We start from the raw sequence: 23,309 nt of genomic DNA on the forward strand, positions 1-23,309 counted from the left end.
TGGTCACTGAAACTGATGGCAGTCCAACACTTGACTCCGCATAAGTCGTGGGCCTAGTCGAGAGCAAGGTCCTGGGTGTGGTCGCATAGTTCCCCATAGTCGTCATCCCACTCCACGTCCTCTGGATGATAGGGTAAGTCCAGGCACAAAAAGTTTAAAAGTGAAATGTCCTTCAACTTCACCTTGTCCGTTGGCCAATGAGGCGAGGGAGCAGGAGCATTGTCGTTCTAGGCCTGCGGAACCTGTGTCTGGGCTGACTTCGCGTCTCCCTGAGTTTCTGGGAGTCGGTGCAAAACCCAGCCAAATTAAAATAATTTTATGAGGCCATGCTCCTAATTTTTGTGAAGTTCAACACTGTTGGGGTGCCCTTGGGGCCCAGTGGAGTCAGAAGCGGCCTCTTCAGGGTCCGTGCTTGCGGCTTTGGCCTTGGCTCCGAGGGACACCCATGGATCCATGCTTGGATCTCGGCCTGTGTCGGTAGCACCATCTTGACCTTCCCTAGTGTACGGTGAAGGAGGGGAGTCAGTGGACCCTTTAGAATACCAACTTCAAAGCCCTTTGACCTGGCATGCTGACTTGGGTAAAGCCAGTAGGCTGGACAGCTCCAGAGATACTGGCATGCTTTCTCCTCCTACCGTGGCCATGGAGGAGGGTGGTTCATACGCAGTGGTGGTGTGAAGAACAGCCTAGGTCCTGAACCTTGAGCAACTTTCGCTGGCAGTCAGGACTAACCTACTGACAGAGGTGCTTCAGCTTGGAGTTTAATCCTCCGAATGCCTCCTCCCCTTTAATGAAACCTGTAGGAATCTGTCCCTTTATGTGGCATGTGAATACCATGTAAAGGGTCCAGGTTTTCCCCCAGTGAGTGGACAGGGCTTGCTATGCATTCCCAAAGTGCTCTATTTAGGGATAATGTGGTAGAGCAGGTTTAGACTTCAAGGACATCTACAGATACACACAATAGTCCATAAATGAGACGCACAATTGAAGGAGTTCCCCACCAATTTATAAAAATAGCATGTATCTTTAAATATGTTTAGGCATTGGATAAAAAAACATTCAGGTAAGTATGTTTTTAAATAGAAATTCTTTTCACTTTAAAAAGTGGACACAGTGCAATTTCTGAGTCCTTCAATGTTATCCTAGGTTCTGTGATCAGGTACGGTTTCATGATTTACAGGACCAATCTCTGATGCTTGGGTAAGGGTCAGGACCACACCAACAGGTCACTCCATGCAGCTAATTCAACTCTGGCCAGAGGCAACGGGTGCAGTGGTTGTTTTGGGTGTCTGATTTCTCTCACCACAGAGGTTGCGAAAGCAGGGAGTGGGAGTGCCTTAAGGCAGAGGCTGCAGGCGACTTTGGGGAGTCCAGGAGGGGTGAAACTCTAGGGAGCTGGGGAACATTTTTGGCATCAGTGGTCTACTTAACTTTGGTCAAAGACAGCGGGTACAGTGGTAACATCAGGCTTCGGGTCTTGGCTGTTCCAGAGACTTCAGAGTCTCTTCTTTGGAGGTTTTTGGAGAACAGGTCAGATGTTCACACAAGGTCTTGAGTCTTTATTGAAGGCAGGCAGTCCTGAATTTCCAGAGTGACAGCTGCAGGATAAGTTGACTTAGGTGCAGATTTTGCTGAGGGATGCAGTCAGGCCAGCGGGGTTGGTACCAGGTCAGCTGCTGCTTTTCTTCTCTTCTGCTGTTGTGGCTGTTCAGCACCCTTTGTCTTCTTACGCCATCAGTATCTGCTTCTCTGGTGCCAGGGGCTTCCCTTAATACCCTTAATACTGAATTTAGGAGTGTTAGGGGTGTGTAGGGTAGTAGTCAATGGGCTACTGACCCTTGGGGTTACTACGCCCTCTATATGATCACTTCCTGTGGGAAGGGAGTATAACGCTGTCCCAGAATTCCTAAGTATGCCATCACCAAGATGGCTACTTCTGAAAAATTGTGGCCACCTTGCAGAAGCCCACCTTAAGGGTGGCCTACCCTGGGGGTGGCACGCCTACCTGACTAGCTACTTTTACCACCTGTCCAGGTGCCAAATGGGCTGTGGATGGGTCAGGGATGGGATGGCTTCCTCTCCTGTGAGGGTAACCAGATTCCCATTGCAAAGGCGGCAGCCTTTTGAGGCTTTCCGTCTTAGGAAGGCCAATCAGCAGGTCCTCATGTGGTAGGGGGTGTTACTCCGTCCTCCCTGACAGGTGTTTGTTCTGGGCCTCCTGAGAGTAGAGGGCTCTCTCCCTATGGGTCTCGGGTGGCAGGCTGGCAGAAACTGGTCAGCAAGCACACCATAGAGGCTGGTATGGTTTAAGGGGGCATCGCAAAGGTGCCCTGTGGATTCTTGTATTGGTACATCCTACTGGCTTTGGTGTGGGTTCACCAATACGAGATGGTTGATACCAAACACCCACATCTTCAGTGCAGCTACCTTTTAGCTGGGGAACTTGTATCGACCAATGTCCAGCACATGCATTTAAAATGGCCTCCCTGGGAATTGACAAAGACATAGCAGGGGGATATTTACTTGTGCAGATATACCGTCATATGTAATATAAGCACTATGCCTTAGGGCTGCAAGGCCGGCAAGAGGGGTGAGTTACATTTATTGCGTACAGTCTTGGGAGACATGGCGCACAAGAAGTGTGCCACGAAATGTTTTCACTTTTGTCTGCACCAGAACATGCAGCCTGCAGTGGCAACATGTATTGTGCTTTGTGAGAGGTCACTTAGGGTGGCACAATTCATGCTGCAGCCCTTTGGGGCCCTGTTTGGTACCCCAGTGTTAGTCCTGACAGCCTTAGGGTGGTCTTTCCCCAGCTTTTTGCCTGCCTCCCTCCATTTTTTGTGATCTCATTTTTGCTAATTTTAGGACTCTCTGCACTTTACCACTGGTGACCAGTGCTAAAGTGCTTGTGCTCTCGCCCCTAAACATGGTAACATTGGCTCCTACCCAATAGGCATATTTAATTGACCTGTAAGTACCCCAATAAAGTGCACTGGATGTGCCCAGAGCCTGTAAATTAAATGCTTCTAGTGAGCCTGCAGCACTGATTGTGCCACCCAAATAAGTTTACCCTTAACCATGTCTCAGGCCTGTGCATGCAGTTTCACTGCCACTGCGACCTGGCATTTACAACTACTGGCCAAGCATTAAATTCCCCTTTTCTTACATATGTCACCCCTATGTAGGTAAAAGGCAGGACATGTACCTGTAAGTTATACATGTCCTGGTAGTGAAAAACACCTAAAGTTGTTTTCCACTATTGTAAAGCCTGCTCCCCTCATAGGCTAGCCTTGAAAATTACCTTATATAAATTTAAGTGATAATTTTTATCTGAACGGAATGGCATTGTCATGCTTGGTATGGTTGGAATTGTAGTGAGAAATCATGCTTACTGGTGAAGTTGGATTTAATATTACTATTTTAGAAATGCTGCTTTCAGAAAGTAGGCATTTCTCTGCACTTACTGCTCTCTGTGCCTTACAGACTGTCTCTAATCCACCTCCGGTCTGTGCTGGTTGGCAGCTCCCCTTGTGTATTCCACCTAGACAGCCATAATCACAGGACACTCAGATGCATCTGCATTCTGATCGGTCTTCTGGAGCAAGAAGGATGCAGGGGATCACACTTTAAAGGCTAGTGGTCTGACCTCAAACAAAGGACTCCTAGCCCCCCACAGATGTTCTGGCAGACAAGACTGGTATGAAAGGGGAACTGGTGTACTTCAAAACCACTCTTTGAAGTTTCCCCACTTGAAAGGCACATTTGGGTATATTTACTGAGTTTTTGCCCCCCTAAAATCAGACACTTCTCGATCTGAAACTGGACTTTGCCAGAAGGACTGCCATGCTGCCCAAGGGACTCATCTGGACTGCTTTTATGGAAGGACTTCTCTTCTGCTTGTTGTCCTGCTGCTCCCTGACTCTGCTGGAAGGACTTTGCCTTCCCTCATGAGTGATCTCCAAGGGGTTGTACTGAGCTTGCCTCCTTTTAAGAAGTCTCAGGGCCATGAAAGACTTCACCAGAGGGAGAAAATCCACTGTTGCAGAAAGCTGATGCAGCACTTGCAAAAACCAACACATCGCCTACGGAATCAAAGCAGCTCCTGTCATGTGGCTGAAACATTGCTGCAGCGCCTCCCAAATTGACACAGCACTTTTCATCATTGCAGCACATTTTGGATTTTCCATGCATCAGCTCGGGGGTGTTCTAATATTCCCGCTCCACAGTAAGGAGCCAAGGCAGCTCACCCAGAAATCAACGCATCACCTTGTCAGTGAGGAAAGAATTGATGCATTCACTCTTTTGCACCAGAAACATTGACGCTTCGCTTTACTTTTCAACACATCACCTCTTCTTTGGCCCTTAGCATCATTATTTTTTACACATTCCAGGTACTTTGTGCTAAAAAGATACACCAATTTATTCCTGTGGTTTAAGATTTACTTACACTTCTAAAAAATATCTTGACTTGTGCATATTGTATTCTTGTCATTTTGGTCGTATTTTATTCAGGTAATATCTATTTTTCTGAACTGGCGTGGAGTACTTTTTGTGGTGTTTTCACTGTTACCAAATGAGATACTGCACAAATACTTTACACATTGCCTTCTAAGTAAGCTTGCCTGCTCTGTGCCAAGCTACTGGAGGGTGAACACAGGATAATTTACGTTGTGTTGTGACTTACCCGGACTATGATTGTGGTCCCTACTTGGACATGGTGTATAACTCTGTCAACTAGAGACGGAATTTCTTACACCCAGGCCCTAGGTACCAGGGGTACTCTTTACTAGGGACTAACAGAGTGCTAAAGGTTTTGCTAATTGGGAAACAACTGTGCAATTTTGGGAAAGAGATCTGGCACTGGGGACCTGATTAGAAGGTACCCAGTGCACTTCATTTGAAATTACATGTACCCGGCAAAAAGTGTGTGTTGGGGGTGCGGGGGTGGAGTTGTGTGGGGGGAGACACCATGTAAAAAGACACTTTCCTACAAAACTGTTGCATATGTCCTACTCAACCTCTGGTCCAAACCCAGGACAAGGGGCTACTGTGATCAGGATAATTGCCCGCTGCCATCACCTTGTTCCAGGCGACCCAGGTTTCCTCACGCAATACCCCACTCCTGATAGCTTGGTTATTTAACTCTCAACTTCCCAGGTTGTCTTCCCTTCTGCACCCCCAAATATAGAATCCAAGAAGCTGGGCACACTTGGGAAGATGTTTTCTTCTGCCAGCCTGGCATTAAGGCCCATGAACACTGTATCCTTTTGGGATGTTATTCCCACACCCTGCGGGATGTTGTTGTGCAAGTGCTGGCACAAATCCCGGAGGAGGCCCGGACTGTACTCTCCCAAGCGGTTGCTGATGGGAGAGATGTAGCAAAGTTCACAATCCAATGTGAACTTGACATGACTGACTCAATGGGCAGAGCAGTTGCATCAACAGTGGCCCTTGCATGCCATGCCTAGTTGAGGACGTTTGTCTTTTCAGGGGTTGTCCAAGCCAATCTTATGGGCCTGCCCTTTGATGTCACCCGTCTCTTTGGAGAAAAAGCAGACTGTGCTCAAGCTCTTCAAGGATTCTCATGCTAAGGCCCGGTCTTTGGGTCTCACAGCAGCCCCTCATCCCCCACAGTCTGCTTTTTGCTCATTTTGTGGATACATAAGGGATGCCCTACCACAAACATTACCATCCAGCCAATGTGCCTTGCATGCTGCCCAGCCTCTGCTTGGCTGGGGACATGGGATCCACCGCCCTTGTGGATCAAGGAGCCAGTGGTGTGGTCAGACCAATGCTCTCCCCTCTTCCCTCCCCCCCCCACCCCAGCTGCTGCCAAATCTCCCTAGTCTGACTCATCCCCCCACCAGGGACCAGTCAGAGGCAGTATCCACCACCACCTGCTCTGCTGGATGTTTATCACATCAAAAAAGTAGTTATTGCAGATAGTCCGAACTGTCTACTTCCTCCCCTTCGAGGATACTGCTCCATCTATGCAACTATCCTACGATTGGATGATGGAGAATTACTTGCCACTTCTTCGGGAGGAAGTTACGGCTCTGTTAGCCAAGGGAGCCATAGAGAGGGTTCCTGTGCCAGAAGTAGGGCATGGTTGGTATTCCAGCTACTTTCTGGTACCTAGAAAGGACAAGGGTCTCCACCCTATCCTAGACCTTCGATCCCTCAATTTCTTCCTCAGGAAGGAGAATTTCAAAATGCTCACTCTGGCTCAGGTTTTATCTTCCCTGGACTCAGGAGACTGGATGGTAGCATTGAACTTGCAGGATGCCTGTTCCATATTCCTATCCTGCCTGCCCACAGACATTATTTGCGGCTCATGGTGGGCCGTGAGCACTTTCAGTTAATTGTGCTCCCCTTTGGCCTTACCAGCACCCCTCAGGTTTTTGCCAAGGTGATGGTGGCTGTCACAGCCCATCTGCGCAGGTCTGGGGTTTCAGTTTTCCTCTACCTTGACGGCTGGCTGTTGAAGGCCGGCCAGGCTGTTGTCACTCCCCTCCAGACTACGGCCGACTTCCTGCATTTGCTGGGGTTCACTAGAAATGTGCAGAAGTCACACCTGACTCCCTCTCAGATGCTCCCTTCTATCAGAGCTGTTCAGGACACAGGGGTTATCCTCCCGAACGGTGATTCCAGGATATTGAGGCCATGATACTGATGTTTCAGCCTCTATCCTGGATTTAGATAAGAATGACTGAGGCTGCTGGCCCTCATGGCCGCCTGCATCCTGCTAGTGACACATGCCAGATGGCATATGTAGGCTCTGCAATGGGACCTGAAGTGGGCGCAGCATCAGGACAATCACTCATACATGGTCCAGATCTCGGAAGGAACTGTACGGGAGCTGCAGTGGTGGCTAAAGATCCATTTTTTGGGCAGGGGCAGATACTTCTCCCTTTCCCAGCCAGAGTTCGCAGAGGTGACAGATGTGTCACTGCTGGGCTGAGGGGGACATCTGGGAGAGGTGGAGATCAGAGGAATCTGTTCTCTGGTGAAGTCCAGACTCCACATCAGTCTTTTGGCGCTTTGGGCAATCAGACTAGCATTGAAATCATTTCTTCCTTCTCTTGATGGGATGGTAATGCAGGTGTTCATGGACAGCACCACCATCATGTGGGTCTGCAAAAAGCAGGGCGGAGTGGGGTTGTGGACCCTTTGCCAGGAGTCTCTGAGCCTCTGGACATGGCTGGAACAACAGGGCATTTCCCAGGTGGTTTAACCTCTGATGGTCTCTCTCAACACCAGAGCAAACTAACTCAGACGACAATGCTTAGTCGATCATGATTGGTGACTGTGAGAAAACAGGGCTGATTGCAGAGGCCCCCTAACTTTTTGCCCCCATTTTCCACTTTATGCTGGTGTTTTCCTGACTCTGATGGTGCCCTGGGTACTGCTAACCAGTCCCAGGGCCTGTGCTCTGTGTAAAATGGATATGCAAATTAGGCTAATTATAATTGGCTAAGTTAACCTACCTATAAGTCCCTAGTATATGGTAGGGCATGTAGGTTTAGGGACCACAGCATAGGTGGTGCACACCTAGGTGCACTGCTGAGGTGCCCAGTGTCATTTTAAAGGCAGGCCTGCCTTGCTGGCTGCTTTTAAATTAAAGTTATATGCAAATTCGACTTTGGAATTAAAAGTACTTCCAAAGTCTTAAACTACCTTATTTTTACATATAAGTCACCCCTAAGGTGTGCCCTATGTGCCCCTAGGGCTGGGTGCCATGTAACTATAAGCAGGGACTTTATAAAAATAGATTTATAAACCCTGGTGAGGTAAAAACAGCCAAATTCGTTTTTCCCTCATTGAAGTAAATGGCCTTCATAGGCTAGAATGGGGAGACTTTATTTTAAATTTTAAAGTCTCCTTAAATGTTGCATACCAAGAATTTGGTATCAAATTCATTGTTGTAATAAATCCCACAACTTCCAGTTGTTGGATTTAATATAACTTGTTCAGGTAAAGAGTTATAGACTTTACCTAAAAAGTTGCCAATTTCAGCCCTGCATTGTTTTTGCTGCTGTGCTCTGATTGGCCAGCCTGCAGCAGCTTTGCAGAGCTGCCTTGATGAGGTGTGAAGTGGCCTGGCTTCACACAAAGGAATGTGCTTGGGGGAGAGAATCTCCCCTCAGCAGATGGTGAGGCAGGAAGGGGGAGGGCTGCCAAACTGGTCTTCAAAGGCAGAGAAGGACATTTGGAGCAACCAGCAACACCCCCACATCCTGCAACCCCAGACAGCTAGGTGCCCCCTTGATTAGATTAGGAGAGGGCAAGAGAGGGGTGTGTTTATGATTTTTAGCCACACCAGTGGGTGGGCTCAGCCAGATGTAACCTCCAAAAATCAGATTCAGCCATGTTGGATTTTTAGAGAATGTTGCCCACTGGGATGGACTTTTGCCACACTTCCCAGGAAGTGGTCATCACAGGGGGACGACCCTGTACCTGATTGGAGAACCAGGACCCCCCTGCTTTTCACCCAGGAGCAAGGATAAAACTGGCAGACCTGCACCCACACCTCAGATCCCTGCCAGATTTCAACAAGAAAAGAACTAAAGGAGAAGGACTGCCCTGCTGGACCCCTGGCCTGCACCTGGAACCTGCACTCAGAAGGACTGCACCAGCTGCACACTTGGGCTTCACCACAAGAAGGACTGTGCCTGGCTTCAACTGGTTCAAGGAGGGACTCCCTGTTTGCTACAGGTGAAAAATTGCTAACCAGAGTCCCCTGCACTAACTCCTGAAGAAAGCGACCAGCTGACCACTGTCCAGTGGCCAAAAAGGAGTTTGCGCCAGGTGCATTCTGGGAGTTGAAGTCCGCACCCCCCAAGGACCATCACAGAACTTCTGGACCCTTGGGGTGAGCTGTGGACCCCAAAAGAGCCCCAGAAGTTTGGAGAAGATTTGAGAATTTTTGGAAAAAAGCTCCATAGAGGGACCGACCCGCCGCGGAAATTCTAGCCGGCTTGCTTCAACCGCGACCCGGCCTGATTTGGTGGTTCGTCCCGGTAAAGGAAAACCTCCGAAAAAGAGACTAAGTCCGAAGGTAAAAAGTTGACCGGGACCTCCCAGCCATCGTATCCGAGAAGGGCTCCACGGACGTCGGATCAAGATCCAGGTTTACCCCGGTCGAAGGATTTTCACCTCGAAAAAACGACTAAGTCCGAAGGTAAAAATCTCCACCGAGGAATCCAGCATCGCGTATCCGGACAAGGGCTCCAGGAGGTCGGATTCGACTGGCAGGTTCGTCCCGCTGAAGAAAATCTTCAAAATAAAGACTAAGTCAGAAGGTAACTTTTTAACCGAGGCCTCCCGCGACCTGTAGCCGAGCAGGGCTCCCACGCGGTCGGCCTGAAAGTTTGACTTTGCCCCGGTCGAGGTGCAACCAGATGACCCGATTGGCGCTTTTTGTTTCTAAGCGCTAGAAAAGTAATAATTCTTTAAAAATTCATATCTCCGGTTCCCTTTATCCGATTTTATTAGTTTTGGTGTCATTTGAAAGATAAAAATATAAACTATTTTCATAAATTGGTTTTGGATTTTTAAACTGTTTCCTGTGTTTTATTTAATTACTGTTCTGTGATATTTGAATGCTTTACACTTTGTCTCCTAAGTTAAGCCTTGACGCTCGTTGCCAAGCTACCAAGGGTTGAGCTGGGATTAATTTATTGAGACCTAACTGTACCTAAGTGGAGGTTGGTGGCTTGTTGCTAGGTGTAGGTACCTACCTGCCCTTACCAATAACAAACAGTGACTCCATCCGGAGGTGTAAAGCACACAATGTTCATGGAGGAGTCATTTGCATACAATTATTTCAGCGAAATAAGATACTATTAATGTTGTCATTAACCATAGGTTAAATTCCATGAATTAATAAATCTTCAAACTGCGTGTAATTTATTTCTGGGAAAATGAAGATTTTTTTACATCTTTACTAATAATATATACATCAACGTAGCAAAGCAACAAAGAGAATTTTTGTGTTTTTATACAAATGCAGTGGTGACCCCTCTTGTCCACAAAGCCTTAAATCCCAGGGGCAGAAGGAGAGCACCAACCCTCCTGACTCTCCCACCACAAAAGGTCCGAGTCCCATATGCAATCTTTCAAACAATCAGCAAATCACTCCTAAGGGACTCAGCAGCTCATGCGAAGAATTGTGTCATGGGGAGTATAAGGTTGACGTTACGGTCTCGCAGGGCTCAAGCCGTCAATGAAACCACCCTCAGCACAATGTGTCAAAGTGGATTAAATCACAATAATTGTTGCTTTACAACACAATAAATAACCCACATTATTAAAACAACACTAAAAGGCAGCAGAATACTGAACCACGCTGTTGGAGTCCCTTAGGAGTGGTTTTCTGATTGAAAGACTGCATATAGGACTATGTTGTATATATTTAGTGAATATGTAAAAATTCATAATTTTCCTAGAAACAAATTACACGCTGTTTGAAGATATATTCATTTATGGAATTTAATCTGCGGTTAATGACAACATTAATAGTATGTAATATAGCTGACATATTTGTGTACAAATGATTCCTCCATGAACATTGTGTGCTTTACAGTTTAGATTACCCAGTTCTTTGGGGAATATTGGGTTAGCCTGTTTATTTGTAACAATATGAGTGCAGGCGTCTACCTGCAAGAGTTCTGTTTAAAGTAACTCTTAGAATGTTTTTCTTTGTTTGTTGGTGTCTGTTTAACATAATACATTTATGTTCTGACATTTTTTTCGCTCACGTATCTATTTACTTGATTTTTCAGATGTGATTGTGCCCTGTTGTTTTTCATGTATATTTTATCATGAGTATTGTAACATAAATGTCTGAACAGGAAACACTCACCTATAGTGATGAGTATATAGCTCAAATTGCCAGTGGTCCTTCCCTGCTGGGTCAGCTCGTAATATCCACTGTAGGTATACCACAGGATTCCACTAAAGCTAGTCTTGAGAGACTGCGTAAAAAGTTAATAAGGACAGAATTACATGCAAAGGTTTTGACTGATTGTTTAAACGCCAATATTATTCCAGTGGGGGTTGCAGGTACAAAATATCCCAGTGAACTTTGAGGACGATGTATTTAAGACCAGTTTCAGTTTTATATCCAATAAATGCTCCTGCAGTTGGATGGTTTTAAGTATTGAAACTGCATTGAAGCATATTGAGTTAATTAAAAAAGGAAATTGCTGAATTGGAGAAAAAAATATCGGAGGATCAAACGATTTCAGATGCTAAATATTTTTTTAAAAATCTTGAAGCCTCCACTGTGGAATTCCTTAGAATAAATATATTAAAAAAGACAGACAAGCTCCAGAAAGACATTAGAACGTACAATAAGGAACATACTTATCCTTATTTGAGAAAAGACAACAATGTCCAAATTCTGAGGGCTTCCAACACAAAAGGCTCACATTTTCTGAAAGTAGTTTGTCAGGCTCTGACAGTGCTAATACTTTGGGGGATGCTACAGCCCTGGTCAATCCACATCTGAACAGTCTTTTTTTTTTTTTTACCTGGGGCCAGAGATGCCAAAGGGGCAGAGTGAGGAACTCAAGACTAGGATGGTACAGGAATCCGTACACTGCAGGCTTCCGCCAAACACAGAACTAGTATTTCAGTGGTAGATGGCTAGTCATCAACTAAAGATTCTGAAATGGTAGAGGCTCAGTTGTCTATTAATGATTCTTTAACAGCCCCCATGTTCAATTTATCATCACATGATCTTAGTTGTACTGAAATTGAAGTTTTAACTTGGGCTTATAATTTGTTCCTACCAGACGGAATGATCCCTTTAAGACACAAATTGAATTGTATCCATTCTTCAGTGCTTTGAGATTGAAATATTTTTTCAATTTACACCAATTAATGAACATCAAGATGTTACAGGTTTGCATTATCCTTTAACTTTTTATCCACCAACAAAACTCATGCCTAAAGACCTGATAACCTTTGAAAATGTAGTTTTGGCTGAAATGGAACAGGTTTTGAAGTAAAATAGATATGTGAAATACAATTTCTCCAAACTACAGCAAGCTGCCTTGGACTCGCTGAGTTGTCCAAAAGATATTGTAATAAAGCCAGCAGACAAAGGGGGTAGCATTATTGTGCAAGATAAAAAGGATTATGAAACAGAAATAATGAGACTGCTACTGAACCCTAGTCATTATCAGAGATTACCTTGGAATCCTACTCCATCTATCAGAAAAGGAATATTGACACTGACCTTGACAGGGTTGCATGGACAGTGGTTGAGTCAGAAAGAATTTGACTACTTGAATAGAGAATACTATACCTGCTTTTTTTACACTCCCTAAGATTCATAAAGATGAGAAAGTCCCCTGGAAGACCTATTGTGGCGGATTTACAACCTCTAGCTTAATGTGGATCTTTTTCATTAAACCATAAGTCACATCTACAAGATCTTATACATGAGATAGTTTGGCAGTGCTTGCGAAAATAGAGGGACTGGAGTTTGACCCTTTAAATGATATTATGGTTACTATGGATATTGAAAGTCTTTACACCAACATTCCACAAACTAGCCTTAGCAGTCATTGCTACAACATTAGATATGAGACCATATCCCCATAATGTGCCTACTGACTATCAAACATTGTGCCAGGATCTCCTTAGAGCATAGTTTGTTTGTTTAATGGAGAATTGTTTGGCCAGATAAAGGGTGTGGCTGTGGGAGCTATTTTTGCCCCAGATATTGCAAACCTCTATGTAGCCGAATTTGAAGAAAACGTTATAGTGGACAAATCCTTTCTTGAACAACATGAAACATTGGCTAAGATATATAGATGATTTTTTAATAATATAGCAGAGCTCTATGACCCACCTTTTGGAATTCCATAAGTGTCTTAATGTACAGAATACTAATCTTCATTTTACAATAGAATACAATCATTGTTCTATTAATTTTCTTGACTTGAATCATTCATGAAGATGGTCATTTGTTTGCGAGTCTATATACAAAACTAACTTCAAGGAATAATCTTCTCAAATACACTAGCCATCACCCTCTTAATTTGAGAGATAATCTCCCATTTGGGCAGTTTTTGCGTATTAGAAATAACTTTACCAAAAAAGATGATTATTTCAATGAAGCAAAAGTATTGTGTTCTAAATTGAACTGCTAACGCATCCCTTTATGATATTTATATCACATCAGGACTCGTTTTAGGCCAATGAATCTTTTGACCCTGTTGAGAGACACCTTAGGACGAGATAGCAAATCAACATGTCAATCAATACATCAATAATGTCATCAATATTTATCACAATCACGCATTTCACTTTAGTCAAAGACATTAATCAACTCGAGACACCACCAGGACCTTGCAATCATGAATAACCACACCAGTTTAGTAGACTTTTGTGAGTTTTATTCCCTATTGATTACAATTCTAAGAGCAAGTGTGTTAATTTCAGAAACAAAACACTCAATACCATTGTCATAATTTGGCAACTAGAATAGGACTTCATCAAAGCGAGGAACGCAATTATTAGAACATAACACAGCGTCAACATAAATCAACTTCAGCAGAGTGTCTTTAATAAGTCAGTTCAACAAAGCGTAGATTCAGTCATTTGTCTATTTGCGTCGGTATAGAGAACCCCTGTCCTAACCACTGATTAGCATTAGCATGTTGGGCTTCATGCAAAACAATTTTGAACACCAATTTGTAAAACGTCTGGCTATGATCTCTGTCAAAACTAAGCATTTGGTACATAGAAAGGAAAAGCAAACAGATAAATCACAATTTCATTGTCATAGTTACCCTCCAAGGTTTGGTTCAGCACCCAGGTTCGGTCTTTGTCTTCAGGACATCAGTTGATTCGCCATCAGTCAGAGACTCAGCTCACGGGGAAAAACGGGGCACTTTCCTCATAAGGAGGTAAAGTGTAAATGGACAATGTAAGGAAGAGGGTGGTTTAAGTAAAACCAATAAATCACCAAACAGAGTGACAAAGTTTCTGGATCAAATCGATAGCATTTCCCTAACCAATCTAAATAGCTCCCCGTGTCATAGGTTTTTATCCATTTTCCGTTGAACATTCCCCTAAAACTTTATTGGCAAAGGTTACACCCCACTATCTTTAGTCAATTAAAAACAGATTATGTCATTAAATCTTTTACCCCGTATTAGTTCTCAGGCAGTTTATTGGTCCATATGATTGACGTCTTCAGATGCAGAATGTACGGTATGATTTCATCCTTCTGTAATTCTTTGCACATCTTCGGTCAGTAGCTCCATTGTCTGTACCAGTTTGGGCAACCTTGTACATTATATTAATCTACACTGTTGCATTTTAGCTAATACATTTCTACAAGCAATATGAATTTCATGGGAACGGATCTACTATAGTTAGATTCAGCTTCTAGTTTTGGAAAAAAACGAGTTCATGTCCTTTAGCAAGTCAGCAGCCTGCACGGTAGCAAAAAATACATTTCATATGAGAGTCAGGCAGCTAGGCCTCGACTCATGCTAACTAAGGCCTACGAGATTTATTAGCAAAACTTTAATAACATATTCATTAATAATTAGTATAAAACTATTTAAATGCAATATTTCATAAGCCTTAGTCATTTTCATTAGTCCCCGTATACATTGTCGGCCACTCCCAGTGGTCACATTTCAAGTGCACGTTTTGGCAAAACAGGTTAATACAGTTTCTATGCAGCATTATTATACATTTGTTCATAAACATTTTATGTTAATATAAGCTATGCTCTCTCAGGTCAATAGAGGGTATCCCTGCCAATTGGTTAAAAAATCATTGAAAAGAGCATGGTATTATGACCGTGAGGCCCTATTACAAGTGAAGGAGAAACAAGTTCAGTCAAAGCTCACGTGTAACAATCTTTGGTACAGAGTCTAATATGGTCAAATAAAGTATCCTCAAAAATTGGCACTTGTTGAGTACATGTCAGAATTATCCGGGCATACCCTTATTTGCTTTTAAAAGAGGCAAGAATTTAAGGGATCAACTGGTCCGATCCTGCAATGATCCTGAACCAGTTTCACTGCACCACTTATGCAGTTTGGAACCTGTTATTAAGCATTAACCATGTGGTAATTGCAATGTATGTAGCACAACTGTAATAGTGAAAATGTAAAAGATGAATTATGTTAATTGGACTATCAAACACCATTCTAATTGTGGTTCTAAAAATGTGGCTTATTGTATTGAATGCCCATGTAAATTATTTTACATTGGAAAAACTGTCCAGGAGGTAAGGAAACGTATAACACAACATCAGTTGCGCTTTTAATGCAAAGTACAGAATGCTCCCCTTGTCGAACACTATTTGAAAATGTCTCACACACCAATTTGTGTTAGAAGTTGTGAAATGCTGTAAGTGCAGAGATGATGTGGATCGCCTGCTTACAATGCATTAAAATAGAAGTTGAATGTGGTGACTCTGGCTTTACGTACTGACTGTTCACTTATTGGTAGTTTGCTTTTTTGAGTCAGATTCAGTATTTATGTGCTATGGGTATGTGATCCTTTATAGGGCCCCATACAAAGATCTCAGTATTAGGACTTGGACTACTTGATCACTGAGTTAGGTATGACTGCATAGCTATTTGTAATGGGATCCACATTTATTTTGCTGTTTGGCCTCTGGCTGTTACAGGTTTGATTTGTGTTTCATACTGTTGGCCATTTATTGTATAGAATGTTTTGGACCGAAGAGGAATTTATTAGATGGTCTATCCTGATTAAGATCTGTTGAAAGATACTCAGTTCCAAGATGGCCGCGACAGTTTTGTGAACTGGTCATCTATTTGACCCCCAAGGTAGATATGACTGTTTACCTGTGTTTAATAAGATCTGGAATCCCTTTGATGTTTGAATGAATCGTATTGTTGCCCATTTTTTGTATGAAATGTTTGGACTGATCAGGAATCCAATAGGTTTGATGAAAGATAATCTGTTCCAAGAAGGCCCCCACAGTTGTGTGGATAGGTCATGTGATTTCTAAGGGGCCATGCCCTCCAAGCGTTTGGTCAAAAGGGACTGTTTGTGTACCTGAGCTTTGATTGATTCGAGCCTGGTGGGAGTTGACGTATCTGTGGTGAAGTAAGTAGTATTTCTGTCTAATGCATTTGTTCCTTAGCGACTTGAAGTTGAGTGTGTCTGTGGGAATATTGTTAATGGTTTGGCATTTATTTTTTCTTCATGTAGACTACGTCGTCCTTTCTTTATACTGGAATAACTTACTAGCAGTAAGCATTATCCTGTGGGAGTCCTACTACTGTAGATCGAATGTTAGAACTTTACTGTTGACTTGGTATTTGTTTTGTTTAGTTGTATGTGCCGGATGAAAAAGATTAAGCAGTGCTGTTCCAGGAAGTTGATTTTGAAGCAAGTATTAATATGCTGTGTTGCTTTATTCTTGGAATTGGTTTCGGGTATTAGTTGGTTCACTTTGCTTGGAGGTATTTAACTTATCAGTTGTTTGAGGAGCACTGGTGGGTGAGTTTATTGTATGCATGTATGTATATTTGTGTGTGTGTATGTATGTATATATATATATATATATATATATATATGCATGCATATATATTCGGTGTGGCGTGTTTTGATGATGTGAAAAATGTCTGTTTTACACTGAGGTTTATGTAGACTATTTTTAGGGGTGCTTGTAAATGTGCGATTCACTTGCATGTACAGGGTGGTTTGGTATCCTGCTGCCTTTTAGTGTTTATTAATGTGGTTTATTTGTTGTGTTGTAGAGCAACAATTATTGTGATTTAATCCACTTTGACACATTGTCCTGAGGATAGTCTCATGGACGGTTTGAGCCTTGGGAGACCGAAACATCGATCTTATACTCTCCATGACTCAATTCTTCGCATGAGCTGCTGGAGTCCCTTAGGAGAGATTTTCTGATTGTTTGAAAGACTTCATATAGGACTCCAACCTTTTGTGGTTGGAGAGTCTGGAGGTTTGGTGCTCTCCTTCTGTCCCTTGGATGTAAAGGGATTGTGGACAAGAGGGGTCACCAGTGCATTTGTATAAAAACACAAACATACTTTTTGTTGCTTTGGTATGTTGATGTATATATTAATAGTGAATATATATACAAATTCTTCATTTTCCCGGAAACAAATTACACGCTGTTTGAAGATTTATTCATTTATGGAATTTTATCTATGGTTAATTACAGCATTAATAGCATGTAATATCGCTGAAATATTTGTATGCAAATGATTCCTCCATGAACATTGTGTGCTTTACAGTTTAGATTATCCAGTTCTGTGGAGAATATTGGGTTACCTTGTTTATTTAGATCCATCCAGAGGTGGCACAAGGTCTCTCAGCAATTGGTAGAGCCTTTATTAGATTTGTTCACCTCCACAGAGAATGCACAATGTCAGCAGTATTACGCTTTGGGGTTTCCAAGGGGGCAATCTCTTGGTTATGTTTTTCATCACTAGTGGAACTCTAGCCTCCTCTACGCCTTTCCGCACATACCACTTGTGCTCAGAGCTCTCAAGATCAAGAACGACTGGGCCCAAGTCATTCTTGTGGCTCCGGACTTGGCACGGAATGTCTGGGATCCATAGCTAATGAGCATGGCAATAAATCCTTAGATAAGACTACCTCTTCGGGAGGATCTTCTATCACAGCAGCAGGGGAGGATTCTCCACCCAAACCTGTCCAACCTCCACCTTCTTTTGTGGAGATTGGTGACAGTTGACAGCTTTTGACCTTCTGCCTGAAGTCTATAACATAATCTTGGCAGCCAGGCATCCATCCACCAATACGGTACACGCCTGTCATTGGAATAAAGTATTGGGTAGGGTGGAAATGCCTTGGTTTCAACATTGAGACTAGCTAAAACCAGGTACTATATGCAGGAATGTAATTGTTTGAAACACTATCTGAGTTGAACTGAGCTCATGTCATTGGAAAGAACAGACAATGCTGGGACACAAGATTTTAGCCCATCTGTGTGGGAATGACCTTTCCCCTGAAGGTAATTTCAGTTCCCTGGTAGTCCTAGTTGACTTAGGCATTGCGGAAACAAGTGAATCATATGGCTGTTTCCAATTTCCTCCAAAGTCTAAGTTAAGTCCTTCTTTTTCTTCCCAAGTCTCATCATGCTTTAGTAGTAGCCACCTACACCCACTCCAGAAAGGGACTACACTTTAGGCTTTTATTGAGGATTGGCTAGCTATATGGTTATATTTCCTCCCTCCAAATGGTTCAGCAGTTGCTGGGAAGTGCGTTCATAGGTTTTGGGACATTTGATCATGCTTCCAGTGCCTGCAGAGAACTTTATTGGCTAGGCACTGAACAAATGACCCAATTCTAATGTCTTTCTCTGTCAGGAGATCGATGGACAAGAAAACTCTTACATACCTAAAACCTTGATTTCTTATTCAACATCAACATTTAAATGGCTCTCAGCCTGCCACTGCAGACTGGAAGGGCAGTGCTTGCCCTGGCAGTTCGCCTTTATAATTTATACCTATGGCAAAACCACCTTTACACCTTAATATTATATGTAAGTTGCCCCTAGGGAAGGCCTATCGAGTCCGATGGGTTGGGAACAATGTTTTGCTGAGTAATAGTTATATTTTATAAGTCTTACCAGCATCGCTTCTAAAATGTCGTTTTGCTGCAGGTACAATTGGTAGCCCCATTGGCTAGTATAGGGTTATTGCGTGGCATCTCCCCCTAGATAACCTTTGACTGGAATACCAAACTGGGTCATGTGAGGTATCAAATTAATTGTGGCATTGAATGTGACCTGATGCCCAGGTAGAAATTAATGTAACCATTAATTGTGGGCAGCTTTTAGAAAGTTGCCCCTCTGTTCTCTGCTTGTCCAGCAGCTTCACAAAGGCATACTCACTCTGGCAGGTTTCTGGCCACCTGAAGAGACGTGTAAATGATTCCCAGGCTCTGGAACAAAGGCCGATGCTGCAGCATCAAGGTTTCACCTCCTCTGCCCGGATGGCCACTCTGGGGTTAGCCCTGAGGCGAACTTGAAAAAGGGAAGCTGCCTTTAATATTCCGCTTGGCCCAACACCCCTGAACCAGGATGCCTTTTTAGTTTCTGTAGACAGTACGGAGAAGAAGCCAGAGAGGGGAAACATGCCCACAAACTGGTTTTACTGTTGCTTTGTTCCCCTAAGGTAGCCACACCGCTAGGGTGGGCTACCTTGCTCCTCACAATTGAGGAAAGGTTGTACTATCTTGAAAGGGGCAAGAATGTGGCATTCAGGGATAGCTAGATGCCACACATCACAGGAACTTCGTAATTAGGTAGGAGGGAACCCAGTAGCCTATTGGCTAGTGACTGCCTGGTCCCCTCTAGCACATTCCTGGGATAAATATGGCACCCCTGGCATGTCGATCCTCAGTGCCTGCTGGACTTGGAATAAGGATGAGAAGAAGACCACTTTGCAACAGTTGGAAGTGCACAAAGAGAGTCTGCAATGCTGGAGCAGCTGCATCTGCTGCACTTTGGGCTAGCTGAGTTTAGTACGTGTTCTGCATACCTGGCATGGGGAAATGTTGACTGCCAGCCCCAGTCCAAAGCAAGGACTCAAAGGTTTATTTGGCTTAACCTCCAACATGGCACTAGGGACATTAAAGCTGGAAGGGCCCAAGTCGCATTTCATGTAGCTACAGCATATGTTTTGGCACTATCTGACACCGGGCACCCTGAAGGACAATTTAGAGATAGCCTAAAGGTGCATCCATGTCTGCTGGACTCATGAGTGTTGGTTGTGAACCGATTCATCACCCAAAGCAGACACCATACTCCGCCAAAGATTTGCACTGTGACCACTGTGTTGCAAACGCATGCGGTCTGCATTGGCAGAGCTGCCCCCTCATCTGTGGACTCAACGGACTTCACTCCTGTGGACCGCACAGCATCAGGATCATCCTTGAACATCTTTAAGCCTCCATCTCTCAGCATCAGGGCTATGGCGGTCATCCTGTAAAGTTTGGATCTTGCATTAAAAATGCCAGGTAACTCTCCAAAGTGTCCATTCTGGCCCCCTAGACCACTGTCCTGCTGGACGTGGTCACCCAACTTGGACCTAAGTTGTCGACCTAAATGTTTTTTAAACTTTTCAAGAGTTTCCCAACTTTTTGTGGGCCAATATTTGTTTGTGGTTGATTTAAAAGTTATTCATTTCTTCTAAAATCTGTATCTCCAGGATCATCCGGCGGATTTTAATAATTAAGGTCCCTAACAATTCATAAAAATAAGCTCTATTTTTATAAATTGGTGTCTTGTTTCTTTTGCGATGTGCGACTATTATTTTGCTGTTTGGTGCTGTTAAACTCTTTACACATTGTTCTTTTGCTACGTCTTACTGCACATAGCCACAGCTACCCAGAGTTGATCTTAAGGTTGAGTTAAAGTCCCTGACTGGACTCAAGATGGTATTTGAGCATGTACTGCACAATAAGGCTACCCAGCCATATCATATATTACACCCAAATTCTCTCACACTGTATTGGTGCCTTTGGGCATTTTTAGCCCGATTTTCCTATGATCTGGCTGCTCCTCCTGCCTTTTGAATCAGCCTAGGAATCTCAATCTGTTCTTGGGCATGTGGGTGCCCTTGCATCCTGTCCTCCTCTGTCCTTCCCTTTTACCTGTCCCTAATTCCCCACAGTGCCCAGGCCCAGCACGCAAGTAATGGGGGACAGTTTGAGTGTCTTTGCTATTCAAGCATGTTGACACCTGTGAATGGCACCTCTGAACTAAATGTTGCACTGTAGCTCCTGACTGGTCCTTACCCTCTCCAAAGCAAAAGGGATAGAGAGCTCCAAAGATCCCCAGCTCCTTGATCATAGTTTACCGGATCTGGCGTTGTGCGATGCAGATGCCCAGAGTCGTGCAGCTCCTGACTAAGACTTTGGATGAAATGTGAAACTATATTGAGCACCGCTGAATCGTACCGCACAGTCCATGCACCAAAGTCAGAAGGTAAAACTTCCAGTGGGGAAAATGTGGCGCTGTATCCGTCCCGCTCTGCATTGTGATCAGCCTGAACTTGTTACTTTGTAGCACTCTGGCATGACAAGAGACCCACAGTTGGCGCTCCTCACCTTTTGGTGCTATTTTTAACCTGAACTTTTAAAAATTCAACTCCAGTTCTAGTGATTGGATTTTTGTCATTTTGTTGTTGTTTTATTTATTTAGAATGTCCTCTTTCTGAATCAGATTGCAATATCTTGTGGTGTTTAACTTTATCACTGTTCGAGTACTGCATACATACTTTACACGTTGCTTCTAAGTTAAGCCTGACTACTTTTGTGCCAAGTTAACTGCAGATTAAGCACAGGTTTATTTAGTAATTTGTGTGGTTCACTCTGACAAGGATTGGATTATTTGAAGTAGTTTATCACCCCTCTCAACTAATAACTCAATTTCATAAGATAGGTACTGAAATAGTCAATTTCACAACTGTTTAAGCAGCTGTGCAGCTCGATCTAAAATAGATGATGAACATGTGGATATAGTCAACCCTTTCTTCTACTGACTCTTCTCTTACACTGTCAATTCACTCATTTTCCAGCCTTCAAACGGAATCACAACTTTTCTACCAAGTGTCTAACCCATTATACCACCATTTCCTCCTTTACCTAATATGTCTAATTAAGCCCATCTCGCCACTCTCTACTTCCCCTTCTGGAATTGTCCATTTACTCACACTGCCCTACTTCAACTTTTACACCAATATCCTCCTCAAGCATTTTGAAAAAGAACAGACCCTGCTGCATTCAGTATCAGATTCATCTAGTAACTTTTCCAAATTCTGTAATCTTTTACTCATCTGCTTCTTACTGTCTCTACCTTCAGTCCACCTCTGAATTAGGGGAGTGGGAAATTCCTAAAAATAACACAACAGCTTCCCACATCGATCATTTGAGGTATAATCACGTTCCTGTGCCATAATTTTACCATGAATTGTGACCTACATACTCAACATGAAGTAATGGTGTAGTTGTGGATATTTAGGGTAACAGTGTGAAGAGAAACTAGACACTTAAGCCAGCGTAATTGTTTTAGCTATTTTCTGATTGGAACTATATCTGCTTATTACATAAAACTTTTGCTACTGAAACGATAATGGTATGATGTATAGAATGGTTTTCTTGGTGTAGGCCAAACTAGGCCTCAGTGAGGCCCCAGCTCCATCTTGTTTCTTGGCGTATCAATAGGATTTGTTTATATTTCTCACTGACACCACGTACAATAAAATATGCACTTGTGTTTTGTGATGCCATTCTGTTCTCGAACTGTGAAGGAACCCTTTTGTTACTTTTCAAGACTTTTCCTGCTTGCAGACTGTAGGCTATTAATTCATCAGATCTTTCAATGTTTCCATTTAGATCTGTTTAGACACCTTTGCCATTAAGGTAGAGATCATAATTTCGGCTGATAGTGCTAAAATGGCGGCAGTATGACGTTTAATAATGCCATACTGTGTTTTGATATTATATTGATACCTTTGCTCACCTCCTGCTGACTGTGCGATTTCCATTGCTTTCCACTGTAAAACTTATTTTAAAAAATTCATGATTCTGGAGGTGAGCCAGATTCATGTAGGTCCATACTATGGGTGTTGCCTATTTCTCTGTTGACTTGCTGCAAACTCTGGAAGTTTTCCCAGGCATTGCCCATCCTGAATCTATTTTAAATGCTAAGAATTTTCGAGGTAATTGATTTCTGAGCCCCATGACTGATTTATTAAGAGTAACTATATTTTTGCCTTCTGTTTTCGTATCAACGTCACTTTATTTGATATTTGAGCAATGTTAACCAAAACACTTTACAACTAATTCATGACACCTCACATCGTAAACATAGTTAGATGTCATGCAGTAGTGGTAATGAAAACATACATAAAGTGCATTGCTTGCAGCCGCGGCCTTTCCTTTAGGGAGGAGGGGCCACCCCCCACACCTTTTGCACCTCATGAAGAGTGGCTGTCAGGATGAGCAAAGGTCAGCCTGACAGACACTGTTCATGTTCAGCTCAGGCAGCCAGGTGCGAGATATGCGTGATTTGCGCAAGCTCCTGGCTGCCTGAGCTGAACTTTGCTGGGCTGAAGATATCACAGCTTCTATGGGCGTGACCTGCTCAGCTCAGCAAAGGTGCCTCATGGCCCCCCCTTGGTGACCTGGGCACTTCAGGATTAGGCCCTGAAGCGCCCAGGTAGTGTCAACCAGCAATACCTCGTCACAGAGTGGGATGGGTTAAGAAGTCTCACTGACTCCATCCCACTCTGTGA

General features: G+C 43.5%; 1 protein-coding gene across 1 annotated transcript in view; it reads left to right on the forward strand.

The window, feature by feature from the left end:
* Positions 1-23,309, forward strand: part of SYCP2L (synaptonemal complex protein 2 like) — a 557,328-nt gene that overhangs the window by 341,551 nt on the left and 192,468 nt on the right. The gene's annotated exons all lie outside the window — the stretch shown is intronic.

Source organism: Pleurodeles waltl, chromosome 2_2 (genome assembly GCF_031143425.1).
Source record: "Pleurodeles waltl isolate 20211129_DDA chromosome 2_2, aPleWal1.hap1.20221129, whole genome shotgun sequence".
In the NCBI taxonomy this organism is placed as follows: domain Eukaryota; kingdom Metazoa; phylum Chordata; class Amphibia; order Caudata; family Salamandridae; genus Pleurodeles; species Pleurodeles waltl.